This window comes from Aedes albopictus, chromosome 3, assembly GCF_035046485.1.
Source record: "Aedes albopictus strain Foshan chromosome 3, AalbF5, whole genome shotgun sequence".
NCBI classification, from domain to species: Eukaryota; Metazoa; Arthropoda; class Insecta; order Diptera; family Culicidae; genus Aedes; species Aedes albopictus.
The window spans coordinates 89,774,610-89,791,136 of record NC_085138.1 but is presented as its reverse complement, the minus strand read 5'-3'; the positions used below and the strand labels follow the sequence as shown (position 1 = coordinate 89,791,136).

The window sequence follows — 16,527 nt, the reverse complement described above, 5'->3', positions numbered from 1 at the left end:
CCCACGCTTTACTTCCCTTCCGAAGGAAGAACCCATATTTTGTGAGTTTGTCGGGAGTGGGATTCGATCCCAGGTCCTCGACGTGATAGTCAAGTGTTCTAACCATCACACCAGGTCCGTTTGTGCCAAGCTGGGACTAGGACGTAAAGGAGACTACCATGGTTAAGCATGGGTGTTAAGAGTAGCCACCGTACCTTGTTCTGCTCCGAGCGTAATGATGTTTTGTCCCTACTTATATCTACTGCTTTGTTCCAATCCAAATAAAAACAACTGTAAACAGTGCGAACACGTTTATTAAATAAAGTAACCTTTTTCTCAAAGTTGATTGTGGTTTTCTGCAAGTTATTTCCTCCTGGCCTATCCAAAACCACTTCAAATTGGAGCTGATTGACAGTAACCGACACATTTTGGACACAGCGATAAAGCATTACATTGAGGAAAGACTTGTTAGAATCCCAACATGGCCGCCACAATGGCCGACTTTGGCACCTACTCACGATTTCGAGGGCACAAATCTCTTCGTAAACCAAACCAGCGTACCTGATCTTCTTATTTTAAGCTTATTACAATTGAGCAAGAACAGAATAATAAACTGCTTTGTAGTGTAACGCTTGCTTCTTGAGATTTGTGCGTTTGAAGTTTTGATGCAGTGTTGAAGCGGGATGTCAAGACGTTTGTCCTTAATATTCTATTTGATTTTGTCAGATATTGACGTTTGAAATACGTTGGCTCCTCTAGCTCTCAAAGACAAAGTTTTATTGAATATTTCATTCACTTAAGTTCATAATGCTCTTATTTTCCCTTCATTGATCTAATTCTACGTTGAACTTGATCACCAATTACATCGCATTGAAGACATGCTAAAACCTCTACCGTCCTGAGGGCACAACGAGAGAGTATCCACCCTTTTCTAACTCAGCTGGTTAACAATGGTTGAACAATGCCTCCGTTCGTCGGAATGACGGTTCAAAATCAGCAGCACAGCCAGCGTAACTGCAATCCGTTTAAATTGGTTGGTGGTATCATGGTGCTGTGGTGGTAATGGGTGGCTGTATTTTAGTTTTTACTTTTTACATCTTCCTGAGTTATTTCACTGCATTTTAACGGTCTCCTCCGTATATAATAGTAAATGCGCTCGCTTTGGCCGGATAGAATGTCCCGGTCGAATGTAACTAGCAGTGTACGGTGTACGCTATGCTGATGCTCCGTAGAACAACACTTGACGCCCGCTCCCGCGAACAGGCAACCATCAGCAGCCTAGCGAAACTATCCTTTTCATTGGCCTCACAAAACATCGACATTAAAATCGATGATGCAGCGCCGCCAAGAGCGTGGCTCTACACTACCTGTCATAAGTATGGAGCCCCAAAATTAAATACAATTCTTTTCTCGACTAACTATCTCAAGAGAGCGTAGTTAAGTGATACGATGAACACGTGCAAGTCTCTCACTGATATTTTTTATGATAGGATCCTGATGATCTACTTATACATCCATATTTGGTCAAGTTAATCAGAAATCAAAAGCATCAACTTTGGCGAAGTTCACATATTCCTAGATAGATCATCAAGAATAGCAAAACTTTTTAACTGAGTTCATACTTACAACAGGTACTGTATGTAGCGTGGTGGTGATGAAGCTGCGCTTATTGCAGTATGGACGATTCGTGCAATACAAGGGCGTTGGCTGTGCGGTTGCATGTGGCTCTGATGCAATAAGGAAAACTAAAAGCTAGTAAAATTCATACACACAATAGTTTAATATAATGGCATAGCATTGAAAAGAGGACGGCTCTGCAATCCTTATGGAACCTGTACTTATATGTACACCTGGTGCTCGGTGTACTGATGTTTGTGCCGGTTTGAGAACACCAAGCGAATTTGAATAACACTATCGGAAGAAAACTTCAGATTTGTCATCAATAGTTTACAAGAGTAACCGAAAATAATTATTCAACAATTAGATATGTCGAAATCAAGCAACCAAACCTGAATTTCACAACCCTTCAATAATTTATCTTGTAATTTATAAAATGTTATAATTGGCTTCTTTAGCGGTGTTGAGATAATTCCATATTCTGAATCTGCATGCAAAACTTAGCCGAAATCCAAATTTTCATGAATTTTGATGGCCGGGAACCTATTTAAAAATAAATTTGAAGTTTGTATGGGAGCGATTTTTCGAATCACCCCTTGTCGCATTTTGTACTGGGTGGAGCTGTCAAACAGTTACCCAGCTGTCAAAAGGTGATTTCAAAAAATCTCTTTGAAATTGATTTTAGGTACCAAAATAAAGTTCTAAAAATCTGAAAAAAATCATAGTGGCTCAGAAAAAGGTGCTCTTTCGTATAAAATAAAAAAATCGATACATTTTTCTTAGTTTAAAAACCCAATTGAGGGAGTTAGAAGTAAAGGGGTAGATAAGATAAAAATAGTCTTAAAAAAGTCCTGAAAAGCTTAAAGTCTAAAGATTTTTTGGTATGTTTAATTCAAATTTGACAAAAAGATCACTTACACCCCTTTGCATCTGGGCCCCTCAATTAAGGGGCGTCCATGAATGATGTAGCATTTTCTGACCATTTTTTTACACCTTTATCCCCCCTCGTAGCATATTTCCCCATGCCTAATACACTTTTTTTAAGACACGGACAACGTGTTCAGCTTTCGGCTGTACAGACTGTTTTAAACTTAACATTAGACAACGGACAACGGAGCATGCACCAGTGGAAACGGGGAAAAAACTATTCTCACGAAAAGTTTCAACGCCCAAGCGGGAATCGAACCCTCACCCCATAGCATGGTGCGATTATATGCTTGGTGACCCTAACCGCACGGCTACGAGGCTCCACTATATATATTTTATCTGTATTAACGAGATATTTGGCCCTAGGCTAGGGAATCTCGGTACCCATGCTTTACCTCCCTTCCGAAGTAAGAACTCACATTTTGTAAATTTGTCGGGAGTGGGATTCGATCCCAGGTCCTCGGCGTGATAGTCACGTGGTCTAACCATCACACCGTATTTTACCCCATTTCACCCTATATTAGTAATATTGATGAATATAACGTCTTTAGCTTCAAATGCTGCAATAGTTTCAGCTTATTTATAATTAGACAAGTAAGATTTAATCAGCTCTACAGCATTGAATGATGATGGAGTCATGCTGTGGCTAGTCTGAGTAATGACCCATTACTCTTACAATCCTTACATGAATTCCGGGAGGACCCTGACAAGCATTCCAGGAAAATCCTGACAGCCATTCCAAGGGAAATCATGGCAGAAATTGCAAGGGAATCTTGACAGGTATTGCCAGAGAACACTAACAGGAGTAAAAGGGAAAAACGAAAAGGAATTCCGGAGGAATCCTGAGAGGAATACCGGAGACATCCTAACAGGAATTCCGAGGGAAACCTAACATGAATTCTGGAAGAATCCTAACAGGATTTCAGGGGAAATTCTGCGAAGGATTCCGGGAAAATTCTGAAAGAGATTCCTAAGTAACCCTGGCAGGGCAGAGTTTGGAATTTTATCGCGAGCCACTGAACGGTCTATACTCAGCTTGTGCTACACTCGCGAATGTAGCAGTTCGTGAAGTAACATGCTCGGGAACGCTTCCCGAAATACTACTCATTCTCTTTCCCGATTCGATACGAGAGCGCAATCAAGAGAGAGTATCCTCGTTAATGAAAGCGAAGCATTCGGCAACAATGTTTTTGTCAAAATAATGTCCTAACTCTTGATTTTTATGTCAACGTGACCTGCAACATCAATTGAATTAAATGGTATGTTACGTTTTGAGAGTCAAAATGCGACAAATAATGATAAAAATAACGTATATTCACAGTTGTTCCAAGCCAACGATGAGAGAGCTTCAGTAAGTGTTACACTTAGTGATGACCGCTCCTCGTCGCAGCTTTTGTATATCGGAGCATCTTCTTTGTATTCCTTCGTGAACCATGCAACTCGGCGAGAGAACAAATTCGCGCGTGTCAATTGAAACAGAATCAACAGAAGGGAAGAAAAACTGCCGAGTGATTCGTTTATCACGTCGGCGTCCAAACACTGTGGCAGGGATTCAGGGGAATCCTGAATTTCTCTGGAATTATTGTCAGGCTTTCTTCGGAATTCCTGTTAGGGTTCCTCCGGAATTCCTTAAGGCAGGGTTCCCTGCCAAGATTTTTCCGGAAGTCCTGTCAGTACTTTCATGCTATCCCTGCCTGCCAGGCTTCCCCTGTAATACTACTGACAGGTACTGCAGATGGGATTCATCCAATTTTTCTGTTTTGATTATTTCAATGCGTGCCTTTCGATGCCATATTGGAAGCCGCACGGGGTCATGGTACATCTCCAATTTGATTCGCCAAATGCTCAAAAACCGACATCTCTTCCCGACATTGCGTCAACCAGCGATTGGGAAATTGAGTGTTTGTGGATGCCCTCAAGGGGGAGTCTAGTCACCGCTTTTGTGAAATCTTGTAGCAGATACGCTATTGAGGCAACTCAATAATAGCGGTTTTCCTACTTATGGTTTTCTTGACAACTATCTAACATTGTTAGTTGGTATGTGAATCAGCACCCTTTTCGACCTGACGCAAAACACTCGTTAGGTAGTTGAGGGTTGGTGTCACCAATATGGCCTTTCGATTATTCTGAGTAAAACAACTACATATCGTTCTTTTTACGGAAAGGCTAAACCGTAATGGCGTTCGACCTTTGCGTCTCTTTGATTCTGAAATCGATGTGACTAAACAGGTAAAGTACGTTGGAGTTATTCTTGATTCCAAGAATGGAAACGTCACATTCGTTTCAGAATCAAGAATGCTTGTATGGCCTTCGGGCAATGCCGGCGTACCTTTGGTACAACTTGGGGTCCAAAACCCAAGTATATCAAATGGATTTACACAACTGTTGTTCGACCAATCTTGGCCTATGGATGTCTTGTGTGGTGGCAAAAGGGCGAAGTGAGAACGATCCAATCAAAATTATGTCACCTCCAAATGAAGTGCTTAATGGCGATGTCTGGAGTGTTCTCTTCAACTCCCACAGTAGCGCTCGAAGTTCACTTTGGTGTTGCTCCACTATACATTCATCTCAAACAAGAAGCACTTTCGTGCACTTACCGTCTACGGGTACTCAGTTTACTAGAGGAAACTCCTGTGAACCGCAGATCAACATACAACAAACAAGGTTGTTGTTTCCACTTTTGGTGAATTGGGATAAATTTATCCCTGCTCCAAGTGATCTTACAATTGCTTGTTATTTTTCGTATAGGATATTTTCCACGAAAATCCCTTCCCGAGAAGAGTGGACATGTGGTTATCTGGAGAGAAGTATTTCAGGAGGCATCGTATGTTGCGTTACACTGATGGCTCCCTTCTCGAAGGTCGAGCAGGTGTTGGTGTCTATTCTCGTGAGCTAAGGCTACATCAGTCTTACTTGGTAGACACTGCACTGTTTTTCAGGCGGAGTGCAATCAGCACTTCAGCAGCACGTAATGGGCAGAGTAATATACTTCTGTTCAGATAGCCAGGCTGCTATTAAAGCACTTGCTTCGGCCAACTCTAGATCGAAGTAAGTTACCGCTTGACGAACTCAAATCTAGGAGCAGAATTCAGCTAACGCCGTTCACCTTGTATGCGTACCTGGCCATTCTTCTGTCGCTGGAAATGAATTGGCTGATGAGTTAGCTAGTGCTGGAACATCACATGACTTCATTGGTCCTGAGCCAGCTACTCCAGTATCGAAGTGTTGGGCTGCCACTCAGCACAAACAATGCTGGAATAGTTTAGAGGCATGTCATTTAACCAAGGTATTGTAATGAGCCATCTCCAGGGGTTGCGAAATATCTTACTAAACTGTCTAAACAGATCTGCCGCATGCTGGTCAAAGCATTGACTGGCCACTGTCAACTAAGCTACTTATCACATGACGAATATTCAGCAAGCTGATTCATTTGTATGTGATAGCTGTGAATCCGATTATGAAACTCGGTAAAATTTTATTAGGTGAAACTGACTTCAGAAACCTGAATCTTCAGGATTTTCTGTTGTTTTTAACCCTCTGTGGTAAAGAGCTATAGACTGTCTTTACGCTTTATGCGTTATTACAGTGCCCTTTTCAGGCCGCTGTTTAAACCCATTTTGGCACGCTTATGCGTTAGTACTCTCTTCCAGGGTATTTTTTTCCTCTTTCCCTACCTGTCACTATCCCCATCCTAATCCTTATTTTCTTTCTATTCCCTCAGGTAAATGATGGAATAAGCTTTTATTATGGCAATGGCACAACTGTCCCAAATGGAAGAAAACGTGCCTCTGGAGTCGGCCTTCTGATCCAAATATCTGAAACACCCTACCACATCTAGCAATTTGACATGCAAATGCAATCAATAATGTTCAGTCTTGTAATTGCACGTTGCAGTTTAACCATCTTAATAATCTGGACAAGGTTGAACTTTACTTTTGAGTATCATTACAGATGATATCGACATAGATATAACTTCAACTTTCAATTGAGAAAATTTTATACTGAACATAAACATCATTGAATTTTCAAATACCAAATACACAGTCATATGAGTCACTCAGGAATAATTGACTGAGAGAGCGCTTAACAACAGATCTAAGAGATTCTTTAAGCTATTGTTCAATAATATTAAAATTTCGACCACCAGAAAACAAACCTTCAGCATTTTTTTTTTCGGATTCCAATGTGTGGCCAAAAGGTTGCTACGAAAGTTCATAACTGAAATCAAATAAGCAATTTCTGCTGAAGCTGGCACAAAAAAGTGATTGTGTAACATAAAACACTCCTCCTCGTTTGTCTGGAGAAAATTCGAAGGCGAGCCTTTCACCACCCTCAACTTTCTCACTCGCACTGCTCTCTTTCTCACGGTGGCAGCACGACGGCAGGACGACAGGATCGACGAGGCGCGTTTGCTGTGGTGGAGCCTGACATCACACATATTCCCACCCACCCATTCATCCGTCGTCGTCGTCGTGGTCGTCATCGTCTGATCCTTCCGGCCAAGCACAATAAGCTCCCGAAGGGAGAATTTTCTTCCACCTCCTTGCAGCAGCTTCTTCCTTTGGACACACCACCCACACACCACAAATCAGAATCCTTATCATAACTCTTTGCCTCTGAATTCGATATCTCGTCGTCGTCGTCGTCGTCTCCGTTGTCCTCTCGGGGTGCGAAGCTCGATTTGTGATTCCATTCGGTGATATCTCTAGCTTTTTTCCCGAATGGCAGTTAGGTAAAGCTGTACTAACTGGGGAGTTCCCCAGCAGTTTCTTGAGCGGTTCAAAATGAAAACTCTTGGGAATTCAATTACATACATTGACTCACCGACGACGACGAGGACGACGACGGCGATGAGGACGACTCTCAATGCATGGTATTTTCCTACACTCGAAAAATGACCGACGGATTCTTTATGCGATACTTAATGAAAATCTTACAGATCATACTAAGAAACTTTTACATTTGCAGAAAATTTAGCGTTTTCCATAAAAATTTCAAAACTTTCTCATGCAAGATTTGTATAAAGTCACCTTTTGAGTGTACATACATTCAACGTAAGACAAAAATTCAGCCCTTGAACTGGAAATTCAATTTAACTTCTTAGCATAGCTAGTACCACACCATAGTACACTTCTTCATGCTGTTCATCTTCTTCTCAGAATCGTTTCCCTGGTTATTCCTTTTTGTCTCATATGGTCACCACCCTCACCCGTTTAGCGGTCGTAGAAAAAAATCCACCTTTAATACCAAAAGCTTCAGCCAGACTTTGCAATCACCAGATGATTGCCATTTGGAACTGGTTCTAACCTTTTCTTCAAACTGCTCAGCTTATCCTCCGCGAATGAATGGAACTTCAAACCTTGAAAGTTAATCTTCTTCTTGGAAATTCCTTGCGTGTCTTAAATCGCACTTAGCACTTATTACTGAGACTGGCCCGATACGCCCGGATACCACAGACTTCCGACTCACTCTCATTCAGAACCGATTTTCCACTCAAAGGATTTCGAGTTTCACCATTTTTCACCAGTCTGATTCACTGATTTGTACGAATCGGGGTACGATACTTCACGGACTCAGCACCTTGGCCACTTTGGAAGGTGGCAACTATCCTGGCACAAGGAAAAAAAAGGACTCGGGACCGCTCCTTCTGGAGAGTACAACGATTTGCGAGCATCGAGTAGGAGTCACAACGACAGACTGACGGCGGTGGAGTAATTTCGTTCCATTCGAGGCCACCACCGACCCAATCCCATTCACCCGACCCCCCCCCCCCCATGTGTGGAGGCTTTGGCCCATCATCGACTCAGACACAGAGCAGACTATAGAGGACCGCTCCCCCATGAGCACAGCACGCGAAGCCGAATTGCAAGCTCCAACAGTCACGAGAGTGTGGTGTCGATATCCGCTTCCAACAACCTAGCCTGTTACGATGTTTCTGCTAACTAGCTATAGAGATGAGATGAAAAGAGAGAATCGCGTGGTGGAGCTTTTCTCTGAACATGCAATAGTAGAGAGCTACAACAGCACACCTCCATCCATCCCCACACCTGAAAGAATCTCTGCGGCCAACAGAAGTGCAAATGTGGATTTAGATAATTGTGTATGGGAGAATGGAGTTTGCTCAGGGTGATCAGTTTCTGATTCACTCATGGTTCAAAAGCTTCTAGTTATCTACATAGGTATCACTCATATCACGAGAAAGGAGCTTTTTGGGCGGAATTATAGAGACATCTTCGTTCGTTTATTGAAATATGATCATCGAGCAGTGATGGCAGTTTGTCTTTCCTTTTTTAAATGGACACCACTAAAATGAATGTTTCATAATGCACAGAAAGAAAATCTGAAAACTACACTTGACGTAAATATTAGAATCCCAGGAGGAGTTCCTGCAGGAATTCCTGGAGGAATCTCGGGAGGAATTCCTCGAAGAATCTCTGGAGAAATGCCTCGAAGAATCTCGGGAGGAACTACTGGAGGAATCTCCGGAGAAATTCCTGGATGAATCTCGGAAGGAATTCCTGGAGGAATCCCGGGGAGAACTCCTATAGGAATCCCGGGAGGAATTCATGGAGAAATCCCGGGAGGAATTCATGGAGGTATCCCGGGTGGAATTCCTGGAGAAATCCCTGGAGCAATTCTTGGAGGAATCCCGGGAGGTATTCCTGGGGGAATCACGGGAGGAATTCCTGGAGGAATCCTGGGAAAAATTCCTAGAGGAATCCCGGGAGGAATTCCTGGAGGAATCGCGAGAGGAATTCCTGGAGGAATTTCGGGAGGAATCCCGGGAGAAATTCCTGGAGGAATTCCGGGTGGAATCCCAGGAGGAGTCCCGGGAGGAAATCCTGGAGGAATCCCGGGAGGAATTCCTGGAGGAATCCCGGGTGGAATCCCATGGGGAATCCCGGAAGGAATCCCGGGAGGAATTCCTGGAGTATTCGAGGGAGGAATTTCTGGAAGAATCCCGGGAGGAATTTCTGGAAGAACCCCGGGAGGAATTCCTGGAAGAATCCCGAGAGGAAACATAAGAGGAATTGCTGGAGGAATCCCCGGAGAAGTTCTTGGAGGAATTATGGGAGGAATTCCTAAAGGAATCCATTGGTGTTAATAGGGGGTGGCCATGGGGTGTAGGAATTCCTACAGCCCCCTCCAGAATCAAGAGTTTCAGGCGATAAGTATCTTTGTAGCAGTTCTGAAGTATAAAAATCTATATCGACATGGCCATGGCCCCCCTAGACCTATGACCTAGTTTTACTTATGGAGGATTCTCGGAAAAAATCTCGGGAGGATTTCCTCGAGGAATCTCGGGAGGCATTCCTGGAGGAATCTCGGGAGAAATTCCTCGAGGAATCTCGGAAGGAATTCCTCGAGGAATCTCGGGAGGAATCCTCGAGGAATCTCGGGAGGAATTCCTCGAGGAATCTTGGGAGGAATTCCTCGAGGAATCTCGGGAGGAATTCCTCGAGGAATCTCGGGAGGAATTCCTCGAGGAATCTCGGGAGGAATTCCTCGAGGAATCTCGGGAGGAATTCCTCGAGGAATCTCGGGAGGAATTCCTCGAGGAATCTCGGGAGGCATTCCTGGAGGAATCTCGAGAGAAATTCCTCGAGGAATCTCGGGAGGAATTCCTCGAGGAATCTCGGGAGGAATTCCTCGAGGAATCTCGGGAGGAATCCTCGAGGAATCTCGGGAGGAATTCCTCGAGGAATCTTGGGAGGAATTCCTCGAGGAATCTCGGGAGGAATTCCTCGAGGAATCTCGGGAGGAATTCCTCGAGGAATCTCGGAAGGAATTCCTCGAGAAATCTCGGGAGGAATTCCTCGAGAAATCTCGGGAGGAATTCCTCGAGGAATCTCAAGAGGAATTCCTCGAGGAATCTCGGGAGGAATTCCTCGAGGAATCTCGGGAGGAATTTCTCGAGGAATCTCGGGAGGAATTCCTCGAGGAATCTCTGGAGGAATGCCTCGAAGAATCTCGGGAGGAATTCCTGGAGTGATCTCGGGAGGAATTCCTGGAGAAATCTCGTGAGGAATTCTTGAAGGGTTCTCGGGAGGCAATCCTGGAAGAATCACGGGAGGAACTCCTGGAGGAATCTCCGGAGAAATTCCTGGATGAATCTCGGAAGGAATCCTGGGGGGAACTCCTATAGGAATCCCGGGAGGAATTCCGGAAGGAATTCATGGAGGAATCCCGGGAGGAATTCCTGGAGGTATCCAGGGATGAATTCCTGGAGAAATCCCTGGAGCAATTCTTGGAGGAATCCCGGGAGGTATTCCTGGAGGAATCACGGGAGGAATTTCTGGAGGAATCCTAGGAGAAATTCCTTGAGGAATCCCGGGAGGAATTCCTGGAGGAATCCCGGGAGGAATTCCTGGAGGTATCCCGGGAGGAATTCCTGGAGAAATCACTGGAGCAATTCTTGGAGGAATCCCGGGAGGTATTCCTGAAGGAATCCCGGGAGGAATTCCTGAAGGAATCCCAGGAGGAATTCCTGAAGGAATCCCAGGAGGAATTCCTGAAGGAATCCCGGGAGGAATTCCTGAAGGAATCCCGGGAGGAATTCCTGGAGGAATCCCGGGAGGAATTCCTGGAGGAATCCCGGGAGGAATTCCTGGAGGAATCCCGGGTGGAATCCCAGGAGGAATCCCGGAAGGAATCCTGGAGTAATCGCAGGAGGAATTTTTGGAAGAATTCCGGGAGGAATTCCTGGAAATATCCCGGGAGGAATTCCTGGAAGAATCCAAGAAGGAATTTCTGGAAGAATCCCGGGAGGAATTCCTGGAAGAATTCCGAGAGAAAACATGGGAAGAATTGCTTAAGGAATCCCGGGAGAAGTTCTTGGAGGAATTAAGGACTGTTCAATTTATAAAACGGACAACTTACTTGTGCGATATCTTTTTTATTTTTCAATAAAATCATTATCAGTTTTTTGCATAACTTTCTATAACTATTCTCAAATGTAGGAAAAATATAACATTAAGCAAAATGTTCTTTATTATGTAACTAAAGCGGTTTTCGTAAAACATCAATAAAAAACCATTTCTCAAAACTCTACATAACTTACCACATACTTAACATGCACATTTTCATGAAGTTTTCAATGTATTGGAATCTTATACTATTCTACTAAAGGTAAAGCTCAATAGTTGGTCAGTAATAACGCACCAAGCAGTCTCCGGCTTGATATAGTGAGTTGCCTTATTTTCATAGAAATTATTAAAAAATGTTCTTCTAAGTCGTATGTTACAATAGCATCACGGATTCGGCTAGAAATTTGTCCAGAGTAGTAGAATGCTGCTCTCTGAATGATACAAAAGTAAAAATTATAAATAATTGCATTTTTCATCAAAAATTTAATCCATAAAGATGGTCATATTAAAAAATTTCATAGTTTTTGTTCCATTGATGAAGATTTTCGACTCTAGCGAATCCTGTTATTATTGTTTTTTCAACTAAGTTGGTCCTATGTTATTGTACACCTTATTTAATAATAATCGGATGCAAAGTTTTTATTTCCAACATCATTGTTATGCTAAATTTTCATTAGGTTGCATTGTTATTTGGAAGAACCTCCAAAGAACGGAACCGTTTTGATTACTGTGTCTGCAATAGTGCATAGTAACCAAACCAGCAATGCTATTAAGAAGCAGTTTTCTGCATTTTAAACCACATTATTCCCACTTTCGACTGGATGCATAAAAAAATTGATTATTTAATATTTTCATGCCCATTTTGCTTTACAATTGAATTCCATTGAAAAAATCGAATCTTACTTGAGACTTTAATATCTCAACACTTAATTTTCCGATTGAGTTCAAATTTTGCCAGAATGTTTATTACTTATGCTGCTGCAGCATGGCACATACTTTTCTGGTATTAAAAACGATATACCATATGTGAACAATAATTTTATATATATTTTCAATTTTCAGCAATCGAAAAATTCACCTCAGTGAACACCTGGCCGATTTTCTATAAAATGAAACTATTTTTATTCGATTCAAAAATTATTACTATAATGAGAGATGATGTACTGAACAACGAAGCAAGGGTGGTTGAATTTGAACAACGCGTCTTCTTTTTATAGCCTTGTAAAGTTGTCCGTTTTATAAATTGAACAGTCCTTAGGCGATAAGTACCGTGATTTCGGGTGAAATTGATCAGTGGGGTGAAATTGATCGACCTGAGGGCCATTTTTATTTGTTAAAAATAACACTATAAACTTAAAATAATTTGTAAAAAAATGTCCATCATCTAGCTCAAGAGTTATTGAATGATGAGTATACATGTTATACAGCCAGACACGTATTTCTGTATAAAATTCAATATTTTACGAAACTGCATGTTAGGCGAACTTCAAAGACACTTTCAAACTTGTGTTACCGTAGCTGTATCGCATATGTAATGAATATTCGAACTTTTGTTTCTAGCTGTCAAGTAGTCGCTCAACCCGATTTCGAAATCAAAAGTTCTATAAATATTTAAATGTATGCATAAAATTGTACTTTTCTGGAAGGGGCTGTCCATTAATTACGTAAGGGTTTATAGGGGGAGGGGGGGTTTGGAAAATCTTACGCGCCATACAAAAATATTTAGAGTTTCATACAAAAAATCTTACAAGGGGGGGTGGGGGTGTCGAAAAATCTGAAAAATTGCCTTACGTAATAAATGAACAGCCCCGAAGTTATAACATATTTAGTATGGAAATTGCATACTTACAGGAGTTTTCTTAAGATTTATTAAACGTCAAACTTAAATATTTAAAAATTTAGTAAACTTGTAAATGTATTGCATAGTTTTTCGCATTCCGAGGTGGTTAGTTTAGGTGGAAAAATATTTTCAGCACTTACAACCACTTTTCACAGACTGATCAATTTCACCCCGAAAGTAAATTTTCGATTTTTTATTTCAAATGATATTTTTGTGATAAAATTATTTGCAGTAGAATTTTCAACCTCTTTGACTGATGAAAACCATGATCGTACTTGTTTTAGAGCATTAAATTCAATCATATCGATAAGTATTCAAAAATTATTCGCCAAAAACTGCGAAAAGTGATCAATTTCACCCGAAATCACGGTGTCTTTGTAGCAGTTCTGAAGTATAAAAATCTATATCGACATGGCCATGGCCCTCCTAGACCTATGACCTAGTTTTGCTTATGGAGGATTCTCGGGAGAAATTCCTGGAGAAATCTCGGGAGAAATCCCAGGAGGAATTCCTGGAGGATTCTCGGGAGAAATTCCTGGAGAAATCTCGGGAGGAATTTATGGAGGAATCTCGGGAGAAATTCCTCGAGGAATTTCGGGACAAATTCCTCGAGGAATCTCGGGAGGAATTCCTCGAGGAATCTCGGGAGGAATTCCTCGAGGAATCTCGGGAGGAATTCCTCGAGGAATCTCGGGAGAATTTCCTCGAGGAATTTCGGGAGAAATTCCTCGAGGAATCTCGGGAGGAATTCCTGAAGGATTCTCGGGAGGCAATCCTGGAGGAATCACGAGAGGAACTTCTGGAGGAATCTTCGGAGAAATTCCTGGATGAATCTCGGAAGGAATTCCCGGAGGAATCCCGGGGGGAACTCCTGGAGGAATCCCGGGAGGAACTCCGGGGGGAATCCCGGGAGGAACTCCGGGGGGAACCCCGGGAGAAACTTCGGGAGCAACCCCGGGAGAAACTTCGGGAGGAACCCCGGGAGGAATTCATGGAGGAATCCCGGGAGGAATTCCTGGAGGATCCCCGGGAGGTATTCCTGGAGGAATCACGGGAGGAATTCCTGGATGAATCCTGGGAGAAATTCCTAGAGGAATCCCGGGAGGTATTCCTGGAGGAATCACGGGAGGAATTCCTGGAGGAATCCTGGGAGAAATTCCTAGAGGAATCTCGGGAGGTATTCCTGGAGGAATTACGGGAGGAATTCCTGGAGGAATCCTGGGAGGAATTCCTAGAGGAATCCCGGGAGGAATTCCTGGAGAAATCCCGGGAGGAATTCCTGGAGGAATCCCGGGAGGAATTCCTGGAGGAATCCCGGGAGGAATTCCTGGAGGAATTCCTGGAGGAATCCCGGGAGGAATTCCTGGAGGAATCCCGGGAGGAATTCCTGGAGGAATCCCGGGAGGAATTCCTGGAGGAATCCCGGGTGGAATCCCATGGGGAATCCCGGAAGGAATCCCGGGAGGAATTCTTGGAGTAATCGAGGGAGGAATTTCTGGAAGGAATTTCTGGAAGAATCCCGGGAGGAATTTCTGGGGGAGGCCCCCCCCCAGAATCAAGAGTTTCAGGCGATGTATCTTTGTAGCAGTTCTGGAGTATAAAAATCTATACCGACATGGCCATGGCCCCCCTAGACCTATGAGTGCCTATGACCTAGTTTTGCTTATGGAGGAATCTTGGGAGGAATTGCTGGAGAAATCCGGGATGAATTCTTGGAGGAATCCTAGGGAGAATACCTAAAGGCGGCTCAGTTATGTCCATGTGGCGCCCGAGCCTTCCAAATAAACGAATAAGTAAAAAAAATACCTAAAGGAATCCTGGGAGGAAACTCAATAGGAATTCCTGGAGGAAACCAAAATAAATTTCTAGAGGATTTCCCCAAAGAATTTTTTAAAGGCATTCTTGGAAAAATCACTAGAATGACCTGGCCAAAGTCTACGCTCCATACTAATTTGGGGTATTTGGGGCCAAAATTTGGTCTACGTGGCTAATGAACAGCCCCTTGAGGAACTATTTGCTGTCAAGTAGTGAGTTCAATGTCTGTTTGAGCATCTCTGAGAACGTCCTTGACTAAAAGTCATCGGATCTACACGCGTTATCAGTCTGGAACGTCTAGAAACCCTTCTGAAACATCATGAAACGCTTTGAGACGTATTGAAATGCTTCTAAAATCCCTCTAAATCCACCATGGAGCTGGCCTTAGTGTAGCCCTCTGAAACCTATCAAAACGCTTTCAAACGCTTTTGGAACTCCCATGAAACCTCTTAAAACTACTCTGAAACCATTTTTAAGCATCCTGAAACGCCATGAAACTCATTCCGCGAATTTCAGGGGTTTCTGGAAGCCTCAGTACCTACAGTTTATGCGAGGACTACGTGGGATAGCCCAGGAGCGGTCACGTCCTGAACTCTGAGTTTTTCTGAAGGGTTTAAGGCATTTCAGGGAGGTTAAAGGGGGTAGCGTTTAAGGGCAGTCTACGGAAGTCTCATGGGATTTTATGAGAGGTTTCAAGGCATTTCGAGAGGTTTCAGGGGATCTCAGGGGCCTTCATGAGACCTCAGTCTCAGTAGATTTTAAGCGAAGTCTTTCTGGGATTCAGGAGGTTTCAAAGCGTTACAATGCGATTCGAGAGGTTTCTTCGGTAAAGTTTAGGGGAAGGCTATATGTCTAGTGAGGTTTACGAGGGGTTTCAAGGCGTTTCGGTGAATTTCAGGTGTTTCAAGTTTTCATGGTTTCAACCCTTCGGAGCCGGAGGAGTCATATATGACCCCAACATAAAAACGACTGTATAAATTCACCCATTCGATAAAACAAAATACTGTCTTCGGCAAAGTTTCTGCAAATTGAGCCCTCTATTAGGGAAAAATTGGAATACTGGTATTTGGGACTTCATTGATAACCTAGAACATCCTGAACACGATGAAATTTGGAAACACGAAATCAGGCCCGGATTAAGGATTGTGGGGGCCCGGGGCCCGAGCGGATGTGGAGGCCCCTCGGATAGATGACCAAAAATGTTTTTCCTTGTTTTCGAACAGTACTTGAGCAATATGAAAAATAAAGCTAATGTTAGCAACCAAAAAGGGTTTTTGTGGGGGCCCCTAAAATGTGGGGGCCCGGGGCCCGGGCCCCCCCCCGGCCCCCCTTAGATCCGGCCCTGCACGAAATAATTGGCATACCAGTTGTTCTAAAAGCTGAACATGGATGTGGATTACGTTTATATGTATTCATTTAGACTTTGTCAAGAATATCAAAAGGTGTTCTATATTCTGGGATGTTCAAGGTGTTCCAAACTGT

General features: G+C 43.1%; 1 protein-coding gene across 1 annotated transcript in view; it reads right to left on the bottom strand.

The window, feature by feature from the left end:
- Window positions 1–8,701, bottom strand: part of LOC109423866 (protein tipE) — a 163,491-nt gene extending 154,790 nt beyond the window's left edge. The window contains exon 1 of the mRNA XM_062858506.1: window positions 7,831–8,701. The gene's annotated coding sequence lies outside the window, so the exon portion shown is untranslated. The remainder of the gene's footprint in view (window positions 1–7,830) is intronic.
- Between the last annotated feature and the right edge of the window lie 7,826 nt (window positions 8,702–16,527).